Genomic DNA, 11,022 nt, shown 5'->3' on the forward strand with positions numbered 1-11,022 from the left:
CAAAAGTTGTTGCTGCAATTTACATTGGTTTCTGCCTGCCCTGCTGTGGTGCTGCGCTGCTGTTTTTTCGGCTGCTTAATATTTCGTCGGTTGTGTGTCGTTTTGTGTGTGTGTTTGCTTGGTTGGTTGTCCAGGAGGGGAGGAGTGAGAGAGAGAGAGATAATGATGGAATGCTAAAACGGAGACGGCTGTCTGCTGAGCTGCAGCTCTCGTTCTCTCTTCTGTGCAGTGCGTTTGTTTCGTCTTCTGCTGCTTTGCTTTGCTTCTTCTGTAACTGTTCTTGTAGGCAAAGCGCAGCAGCAAAGAACTTTTCTATGCGCGGCATACACGAATACAAAATACCCTTTGCGCTACCGCGATTATATATATGATGGGTATACAAAATTTATTTACTGATGTGAAAAGAGTGTAAAGTATTCGAATTTATGTGCTTGTTCTCGTCTGCTGCTCAAAATCATATAATTTATGCAGGGTATCAAAAAGAAGAGTATAACTTTTTGCTGGTTAAAATATATGTATGTATTTTCAGTAACAGCTAAAAACACTGTAAAAGATGGCATGGGAGGTGTGGCAATGGTAGAGATCCTGTTTTACGAGGCAACTATTTGCAGTTCCTGCTGGCTGCCCTGGCCGCTTTTCCCACAAGCATTTTCGGACAGCATTTTGTTAGATAATTTTACCTTTAGCTTTGCGGCTGATGCTCCTCCTACTTCTAGTATATTTTTTTCTTTTCTTTTCTTTTTTTTTTTACCCATTTTGTGATTTATAACAAGGCAGCCCCCCGGGAATAGGGGGCGGAGGAAAGTGCCCCCAGTGGCAGTGGCAGTGGCAATGGCATAATCTACAGTTTGTGGTGTGGGCTTTCAATGCCTGTCAGCAAGTGCATTTGGAGTTATGTCAGAACAGAGAGTCGGAGAGAGAGAGAAAGAGAGAGAAAGGAAGGGAGAAGACAGCGAGAAGGCAAAAGAAATGACCAAAAGGAAGTGGGGATCTAGCGTTGAAAAGGTGGAGAAATGGAGTGCCAACTGGCGATGACTGCATCCTGATTGTGTTGACCACCACCAGAGTGGCCACCAGAGGGGGGAGTGGCTCCCCAAAACAGCAGACAGGGCAACCGACAAGAACGTGCAAATTGGAGGGATGGTGGGAGGGAGGGAGGTAGGGTTTCGCACCCCTTCGAACATTCTACAAAAATATAATAGTAAATATTTTTAGTTTTTTTTTTGGTAAATTTGCGGCAAGCCAAAAATCGGAATCGGAATGAACGAAGGGGAAGGGTAAGGGGTAGTAGGGGGAAGTGTTTTGCTGGCTGGCACAGAAAGTTGTTTCAATTTTCTATTGGCAACTAAATCGAAAGAGCTCCTTTCCTATAGTCTCTTTTCATTTATTCGTGTTCTGCGTGTTCTATCCGTTCGTTACTTTGTTTTCCACCCATCGTATTTTTTTTCTTCCCATTTCTTGTGTGTTCTCTGTTGTTGCTTTCTCGTGCTCCTCTTGTCTTTCTTTCTCGTGTTTCTCTTGTGTGTTTCTTTCTTGCGTGTTTCTCTTAGTTCTCCTTCCCATCAGTGTCTTTTCTTTCATCTTTCATTCGAAGTGAAGTTCTTTCCATCATTGTCTTGCACTAATAGTCCATCATTGGTTATCATCGTATAGCTTTATGGCCAGAAATTGAATAGCCAACCCCCCCCCCCCACAAGAGAAATTGCAAAAACTCACGAGAAGGCCTTCTGCATTTGGACATACAATATTTCGACGAGTGGATGCCCTATAAATGCTGAAAAATAATCGAATATTGTTGGGCCATTGATGTACCCTCCAAAGGGTCGAAGAAGTTAATTCTGCCATTCTGCCTGTAATATTTAAACGTAGAACTGCCGATTTAAAGCTTTATTTACAGATGTATTTTTTTGTTTATTTTTTTTGTTCATTTATGGCAGCTTGAGGCTGCCTTCTGTTACATCGATCGAAATGCATCTCCCATATACCCCCGGTTCTCTTCGATTTTTCTGTATCCTATTTCTCAGTTTTTTCCCCCACCTTCCTAGGGGGCCTTAACAAAAGCTTTCGGCAGTGCCAGCTGCGTGGCAAGCAAACAGAGTCCCCCCAAACGTACCCCCCGCACAAATGAACAATTGTCACCTTGTTCCACCCCAGCAACACATCTGCCGGGGCTAGTGAAGGACTCCACTTGGGCCGAAGGGATCAGCACATGGAAACAATTTCCTTAAAGTAAACTCAAGCAGGGACACCGAAAGAGTTGGGAAGCAGCAGTAGATGGAGAGGTAGATCCCTTTCGTAGCCGTTAAGTTGATTAATTGCAAATTTTAAGAAAACACAAACTGCTGGCCAACAAGAAGGCAGGAAGGATGGGAGGGAGGAGGCGCTGGGTGTGGCATCCACTGAAGCGCAAAGTGTGTGTGGGGCCAGGAGGAGAGCAGCCTCATCGCTTGCACTGAGAGAGAATCTTATTTTTTTGTGTATTTTCTTTTTTGGTGTTCGATTGACTAGTCATCGGGGAGTGGCGTGCACTGAGCGAAATCATGGGGGGGAACAGCCTTTTCCGTTGTGCAGCTCTGTGTGGGACTTTTTCGTGCAGTGTAGGAGTCAGTGGGATAACTGGACGTAGCAGCCATTCAAGTGGGAGAACGGAACAGCAGCAGCAGCAGCAGCAGCAGCCGTTCAGGCAGGCGAAATTAAATTAAGCAAATGCTTCGGGAAAACTGTCTGCTACACACACACACACACACACACACACACACACACACACACTTGCTTCAACAAATGGAGCAGCAGATGGAGAGCAGTATTGGGGATTTTGGGGGTTTTTCCTGAGGCGTTCAGTGAACGATTTGCTGGCCAGTTTTTGTTGTCTTTGTTTTTGTGGCTGTCACGCGCGCTTTTGTTTGCCATTTTTGAAAAGTGCCCCACACATATGCATGCAGAGTGAGAGGCAGAGAGAGAGAGAGAGAGACAGTCACAGTGCATCCGAGTAGCAGCTCTTCGTGCAGACAGTCCCAGTCATAAATGAAATTTCAAGCTTTAAAGCGACAGGCGGACTTACGGGAAAACTGATAACACATAAAAAAAAAAAAAAAAAAACACACACCAGACAATTTCCTTCCGGACATGTCCAGCCCAAAAGGATGGCCCGGAAGGATGGACATTTGCAGCTGTGTTCATATTCACGTCACCAAAATGCTTAACCCGTTTATGCCATTAAAAGGATTTCACAGGCCGCTGAAGGCCGCCCCTCCCCCCACAGAAACCACAGAAACTAGAAAATAGACAAAGAGGCGGGGGGCAGAGGAAGAGGGCAAAGAGGTTAATGAACACACACACACACACACACACAAATATATGGTTTTCCTTTAGCAAAATGAAAATTCTCTGGACATTTAGGGCAAAAACTTTTCAATTTTTGCACATTAAATTTAAAGTGCCTCAAAAAGTGGCAAAAATAAATTTTGTTTTGAACGTAGTTCCGGTCTTTAGATCTCGAAGGCGCTTCAAATCATATTTTCCTACTTTTAATTGTTCTTTCATTCTACATTCGAGGAGAAATCAAAGACGAAGCCCCCCCACCCTCCGCAGCGTGTTCCAGCAAACTATTTTTAGTACCCAAAGTTTCTTAATAAATTTTCCACTTTTTTTTTTGTATGCTTATTTTGTATGCAAGCGGGAAAAGCTTGAGAGGCAAAGGTGTGTGTGTGTGTGTGCGTGTGTGAAAAAGTTTCCCATTAATGTGGCATGCACTTGGCCCTGGGGTGCATGGGCGTGAGTCAAATGAAAATGAAATCGGCATAAAACACACACGACAAGTGGAAGCCCCATTAAAAGCGAGGTGGGTGCTGAACCCCAAAAAAGAGGGCGGGCTTAAAGTGCTTTCGCTGAAAGGAACGAGACTGTACTTTGTACACAAAAAGAAAGAAAAGAAGCGAAAATGGTTAAATAATAACCGAAAAGCAATTGAAGTTGCAATTGAAAGCAAAAGAAATACTCGTTTATTCAGAGGATGAGGATGAATTGGGAGACAGAGAGCGAGAGTGGCAGAGAGAGGGAGTGGCAGGAGAGAGAGGGAGAGAAAAAGAGAGAAGGTCAAAGGAGATTGAAAGGAAAAAGATGAGCGTGGGCAAAGCTGTTTTAAAATTGTAATATAAACAACCAAAAATGTATGTCCCCAGAGAGCGAACCATATTTATGCCTTGTAAATTGTAAAATTATTAAATGAAATTATATTTATACCTTTTGGTATAATTCTGATTGGTACAGATCATTTTCTATGCTTTTAATGCACTTGTAACTATTTTGTAATATTCATTTAATATTTTCCAAATTGCATTTTAGAATTGTAGAAGCTTTAGTGGGGCCTAATTATATCGCTGGAATACTTGAAAATCCATAAATAAATATTTTATGTTATTATAATTATTATATATGTACATTTATATATTATATTATTATAATTATATTATTTCGCATATTCTTTGGTTTTTCTTGAACTATTTTCCTAGAGTCTTTGGGTTTTCCAATTTTCTTGGTCGTGCCGCTTTCAGCTACATTACTCATACGCCCCGTCATTAGTCGCATACATTTCTGTTTCCCTGTGGTGGCCTGTGGCCTCCTTTTTATCCCTTGTTGCACTTTGTACTACCCTTTCCCGCGTGTGTGGCATACTGTCTGCCCTCCTTTACCCCTTTGCACCCCTGCACTCTTTTTATTTATGTATTTGTTTATCTATTTTTCGTGCTTTTCCTTCATCTTTCTCTGTGTGGCTCTATGGGTGTCTGTGTGTGGGCGCGCTATTGATGATACTTTTTCGGTCAATATCAATATGTGGCTCCGCCCTCACACCCATACACCTGCCGGGGAGCAGGCTAGCTGGAGCTGTAGCTGTAGCTGTAGCTGGTGTTCCCATTTTTGTTCATCCAAATACCAGGGAAAATATTTTCGCATACGAAAATGCTTCGACGCAAAGGGAGCGATGGCGGCATGGAGGCTGCAGTAGGAGAAGCAGAACTAAAAGCGCATGAAGCATAAATTTCGCATTAACGTAAAGCGCGAGAAAAAAAAAAAGAGAAGGAGAGCGAAAAAAGAAGAGAGTGGGTGCTGGGTGGTGAGGGTATGGGTAGCGGCAGAACGGGGGGAAAGCAAGCGACACAAAAATATGCAATAATAATACCAAAAATAAATACCAAAAATACACCCAAAAAAAAAAAAACATACATGACGGGGAGGACACATGCACACAACCCTCATTCACCCTCAAACGACACAGGCACACACACACAAACACACACACACAGTGTACACTCTGTCAAAATGCAACTTCTCGGTAACCAAAGAATTTGATACCCTCTACAAGCACAAAACAATTAAACGAATCGATTAATCGACTCCTTCGATTTTAATCAACTGAAAACTTAAGGGAAAACTCTAAGGAAAAAAAATAAATAAAAACTTTTTAAAATATAGGCAAAATTGCAATTGCTTCCTTTGCTATGTAACCCCCCTACGGAAAGGGTATTAAAAGGATGCAGAAAGCGTAGTAGAAACCGGGTTACACAGGCTGGGGACGGGCAGACGGAATGCAAAGCACAAGCTGCCTAGATTACTCATGCGCCCCGTGTTCTTGCTTTCACAGCGAAGAAGCATCACACGAGCGACGGGAAGGGGTAAAGGGGGGATGGGGGGGGGGAGGCAGAAAAGGTGGGGATAGCAGGAGCAGCAGCAAAGCATACACAGAGAGCAGCAGCAGTAGAAGGAACCAGAGCCAGTACCAGTACCAGAACCCGGCAAAGGGGTAAGCGGACACCGGTGGCGGACTTAGCGGCGGTGTTGATGGCAGGCCAGCAGCAGCAGCAGCAGCAACGTTGGTTTTGCGTTGGCGATTAGGGTATCCGTATCCGTATGCTGACAAAAACGTGCGGCCAGACCAGCCAAAAGGAATGTTCGGAAGGAATGTGAAATACAGTGCCGAGCATAAGTATGCATCCAGCAGATCCCACTGAGCCAGCCAACCAATAATTTTGCGCCTTCAACAAAAATCTTTATGCAATTTATTCAATATTTAATATGATATTTTCTTGCTGGATTTTCACACTCTAAAAATACTTGCAATCTTTTGCGTGATATACATATATATAGATTTAAATCCATACTCGCATACGGTCACATTAATTTACATTTGCGGGAAATTCCCCTGTATGCCGCGGCGGCTTCTGTGTGGGATTCCTGTTTTTGGTTTCCGTTTTTCCCTGTTATTGTATTGCCTTTCTGCTGGGGATTCTCTTCCTGCTGCACACACACACAAACACACACAGATGCATCTGTGTCTGCATCTGCATCTGCATTTGGTAGTCGAGTACACGAGTATCTGACGCTTAGGCAAATCTGTTTGTGTCGCCGCTGCCTTCGGTTCGCTTGTTGTCGTTGTTGTTGTTGACATTGCCACACACAACTGCTACTGCCTGATGATGCCCCTGCTCCTGCTCCTGCTCCTGCTGCTACTGTGGCTCAGGCTGAGGCTGATGATGTGGTCTACTTGTCGCCACAGCTTCCAGCTGCTGAAAGAGATCCTGCTACTCAGAATCGTTTGACAAACAAACATCGAAGCAGCAACAAAGAGGCTCTGCATGGGGTGGTGGTGGGGGTTGGGGAGCTTTTGATACGCTTATATTTTAAGTTGGCAAATAACCTAAACATTTTTTTTTATGTGTACTCGCATATGTATGCTGATATTGTTTGGAATGTGTGCAGCAAAGTGGGTGTCTCTCTACCCCGCTTCTCACTCTGCCTTTATCTACCTGAAAAAACATTATTATGATAGTCCTGACGCCTGACAAGGAGTGCGAAAGTATTTTCCGTGTACTCCTTTGACAGAGCAACGAGAGATCTCTTTGAAAGGCAACGCAACAGGCGGAAAAGCGCCTTAAATATATATTTTTTAAACCATTATTAAATCGAAAATATTTGCGTGTGTATTTTTTCAGCACTAGGAAGGACAAGACACGGGCATAGCATCCATTCATTAAGCATAAATTTAAAAAAAATAAATAAAAAAATAATATATAAGGAATTCTTAGCAATCCATTTACCAAAAACTTTTTAAAGCTCTTCACAGATTTATGGCTGGTGGCCCTTATCATATATGATTTATAAGTTAACTTGATTAAATATATTAAAATATGTATTAATAGATGTACTAAAATATTAATATTAAAAAAAATATTTATTAAATATTAAAAATATTAAATGCCTTTATCATATAAGATTTATATGAAAAATTGATTAAATATTTTAAAATATATATTTATAGATATACTAAAATATTAATATTACAAAAAAATATGTTAAATACTAAATATTAAAAATATTAAAAGCCCTTATTATATAAGATTTATAAGACAAATGCATTAAATATATTAAAATATATATTAATAGATACATATACTAAAATATAAATATTAAAATTATTATTAAAAGAAAAAAATATTAATTATTTAATAATTTGAATAATTATATTTTCATATACATATATTAATAATTTTTAATAGTAATTAATATTACTAAATTCGATTTGCAAGAGTTTTCGTAAGAAATATAAATGCAAAAATTTGAGTATTAAGTAAAAAAAAAACTGAAGAAAAAGCGCCTTGGTTTCTCTTCAATTAGCCAAGAAAAATGCGCCACTAAATGCTGATATAGCAACAGCCCATAGGTAAGGGTATCTTATCTTTTCGCTTCCCTTTGCCTCATTTGAAAATGGTTTTACGCGGCCTGGCGCTTTTTTTTAAGCGCCTCATTTAAGCGCCATCTGACATCTGGCAGGCAGGAGACAAAAAAAAAAAAAAGGGACAGCTGCTTAATGCCACAATGAGAGCCAACTACTGTAGTTACATGCCATTGCCTAATGAGTGTTCCATGCAACATGCTTCCTGCTGCTGCTGCTGCTGCTCCAGCCCTCTCGGCAAGAAATTATTGCCTACTTTTTGGGGCAGGCGGAGCTGTAGCATGTGTGCTGCAGTATGCCACATCCAGAGTTGGACAAGTTTAATCACTTTCGCCGTCTGATTTGTGGTTATGCTGTGGCTGTCACTTAGTATTACACAAGTATAATGTCCGGCCACAGGTCACAGGTCACTGCTGGCACTGGCACTGCCCCCGGGCCACTGCTCTCTGCTGTCTGCTGTCCGCAAAAATGTAAATGTAAAATGTAAGTGGAACTCACTCTTGTGCGTACCACCAGTATATGTGTGGACACACTAGTGTGTGTGTGTGTGTGTGTGTATTACATGTGTGCCTGTTAAGTAGTTAACGCTGTTATTGTTGTTGCTTACATTTTGGCTTCTAATGCGTTCATTGGCACAGCAGCAGCAGCAGGGGAAAAGTAGCAGCAAGGCAAGCAGCAAACAGCAGCAGCAGAAGGAGCTGCTGCAGTAGAAGGAACAAGGAAGGGAAAACTGCAGATGGTAAGGGAACCTGCTAAGCAGGGAGCAGGAGCAGGGAGGTGGCAGGACCAGCAACCAGCAACCAACAGCCAGCAAACCAGACAAACAACAGTTTTGCATTAGTATGCAACGTCGTTTTATGCATCGTCGTTTTGGCCTTGTCGCCTTGGCCAACTGCATTTTGCAACGAGTATTGCCACTACTACTATTATAATGGCACTCGTTCCCCCCCATTCCCTTGCGACCATCCCTTGCTGCTGCCTCGTAGCTGCTGCCTTGTAGCTGCTGCTTTTGTTGCCAGAGTGACATTTTTGTTAATTTAATAGCAACGCAGAGCCGTACCCCAAAAAGAAAAGCAAAAACCCCAAAACGCAAACGAGACTGCGACAAAATTAACTCAGGAAAAACGACAACAAAACGAATGGGGAGGGGGGTAAGCGGAAAAACAGTTTTGTGCCAGCAAAAAGCCGACAATTGAATGCGCTTAAAAAAATACTAAAAATACACATAAAATACTTACTAATAAATTAAAAATAAATAAAAATAATAAATAAATAAAAAAATAAAAAAAAAATAAAAATAATAAAAATAAAAAAAAATAACGGTAAATAAATTAGAAAGATTTTTTCACTTTTTATTTCCACATTCAATTAAGTTTATGCATAATTTTATTCATTTTATTTTTTATTTATCTTTGTTTTAAGTCCTAGCTGGATATAAATACTCCAAAAATATGTATATTCCATATGGCATAGCTGGCCAATGGCTAAGTCCAAAGTCAAAGAAATAATTTAAAGCCAAGTCACATTGGCAGAGAGAAAAGATGACAGAAAGCAGTCGGTGTATTTTTTTTTGCTAATATTTTTGTTGTTGTTTTTTTTTCTGTTGTTTTTTTTTGTTCTGTTGATAATACAAATTTTTGGAGAGTATTTTGGTGCAACTAAAATTTTCATTCTCAACTTTTTCTTGGGTTTTACATGGGGATGTTGAAATCTTTTATGAATTATTATTGGGACTATCTAGTCCCTGCCTAACCCTCTCCGTCTTCCTGTCCCTGCCTAATCCTCTCTGTCTTCCTGTCCCTGCCTAACCCTCTCCGTCTTCCTGTCCCAGCCTGACCCTCTCCGTCTTCCTGTCGCTGTGCTGCTCTTCTACAGTCCCTCTAGCTATCTGCTGCTTCAATTTTGCCTGCTCCTTTTCGCCTTTTGGGAGCAGCATAATGAAATGTTTGCCAAAAAACACACAAATGCATTAAGGCCTCAAGTCCACAGGACGTACGTACGTACTTACGCCTTAGTCCTTGGTCCTTTTCTGACACACACAAACACACACACCTATCGCTCTCTCTCCCTCTGCCCCTTGTTGTAGTAACCGTCCACACACATATGGTTTGTTGTTGCCTGGCCCCAAAAAACTGTCTGCTTGTTGCTATTAAAACGCAATTTTAATTTTGCGCCAACATTAAGCACACATCGGAGCAGCGGCACCCCACCCAAAAAGGGGAGGGTTTGCATGTGTGTGTGTGTCTTAGACAGCCTTGACTCTTTTTGTTGTGCAGCAACAGCAGCAGCAGCAGCTTGTGGCAGCCCCAAAACGTGGCAAAAGGGGCAAGGCAATATGCCGCATTTATGTTGAAGAACATTTGAAAAATTTTACAGCATTAAAAACAACAACAAAAACAAAAAAAAAAGAAAGATAAAAGACGAAAGAAAACGAAAGAAAAAGCATATGAAAACTCACAGAAAACGAAGATGGAAAAAGCACAAAGAGAACACACGAAGATGGAAAATTATGTAGAACCCAAGGAAACAAGAAAAAGGAAAAAGGAAAAGGGTAAAAGGAAAGAAAAAAAAACAATGCTCCAAATGGTGGCACGCAGGCAGGCAGTCAGGAAGAGATGCTCATGTAAAGAAAATATTTAAAGCTACCGAATTTTGACGCGTGCCAAGAAAACAAAAGAAAAGCCTCAACGCAATGAGAGAGAGAGAGTGAGAGAGAAGTAAGGAAGGCGCAGCGACAACAACATGCCCATTAATTAAGGCATCTAACTGGATTTCTAAGGAAGTAGCAGGAAGGAGCAGCAGCACGGGAAGCAGCAGCAGGGAGGAGCAGCAGCAGTGGGAGCAGCACACCAAAGGATTGTCGGAATACAGGCACCAAACATCCAAGAACTCTGCCAATCGTGTTGTGTGTGTTTCTTTCTTTTTTTTGTTAGGCGTGAATGAAATGTGACAGCATGCGGCAGAGATGGCCCATCATCATCAACAACGCCAAACAGGAGCAACGCAGAATGCGTGTGAGGTTAATTACATAATAACCTTTGAAATGTAATTAAGCGTCCGGACAGCAGCAGGCAACAACAACAAAAATAAAACAGAAAAAACAACAAAAAACAGAAAAAAACCACAAAAAAAAACGTAAAAAGTGAAAAGGAAAAGGAAACGGAAATAGAGGTGGAGGTAGAGGTAGAAGATAGAAGGCAACAAATGAGCAACAAAACAGCGAAAAGCGGCCAAAGCGTACGCCTGAATTATGCATTGATATGCGACTTTCTCTCTCTCTCTCTCTCTCTGTG

This window comes from Drosophila obscura, unplaced genomic scaffold (genome assembly GCF_018151105.1).
Source record: "Drosophila obscura isolate BZ-5 IFL unplaced genomic scaffold, ASM1815110v1 contig_73, whole genome shotgun sequence".
NCBI lineage: Eukaryota > Metazoa > Arthropoda > Insecta > Diptera > Drosophilidae > Drosophila > Drosophila obscura.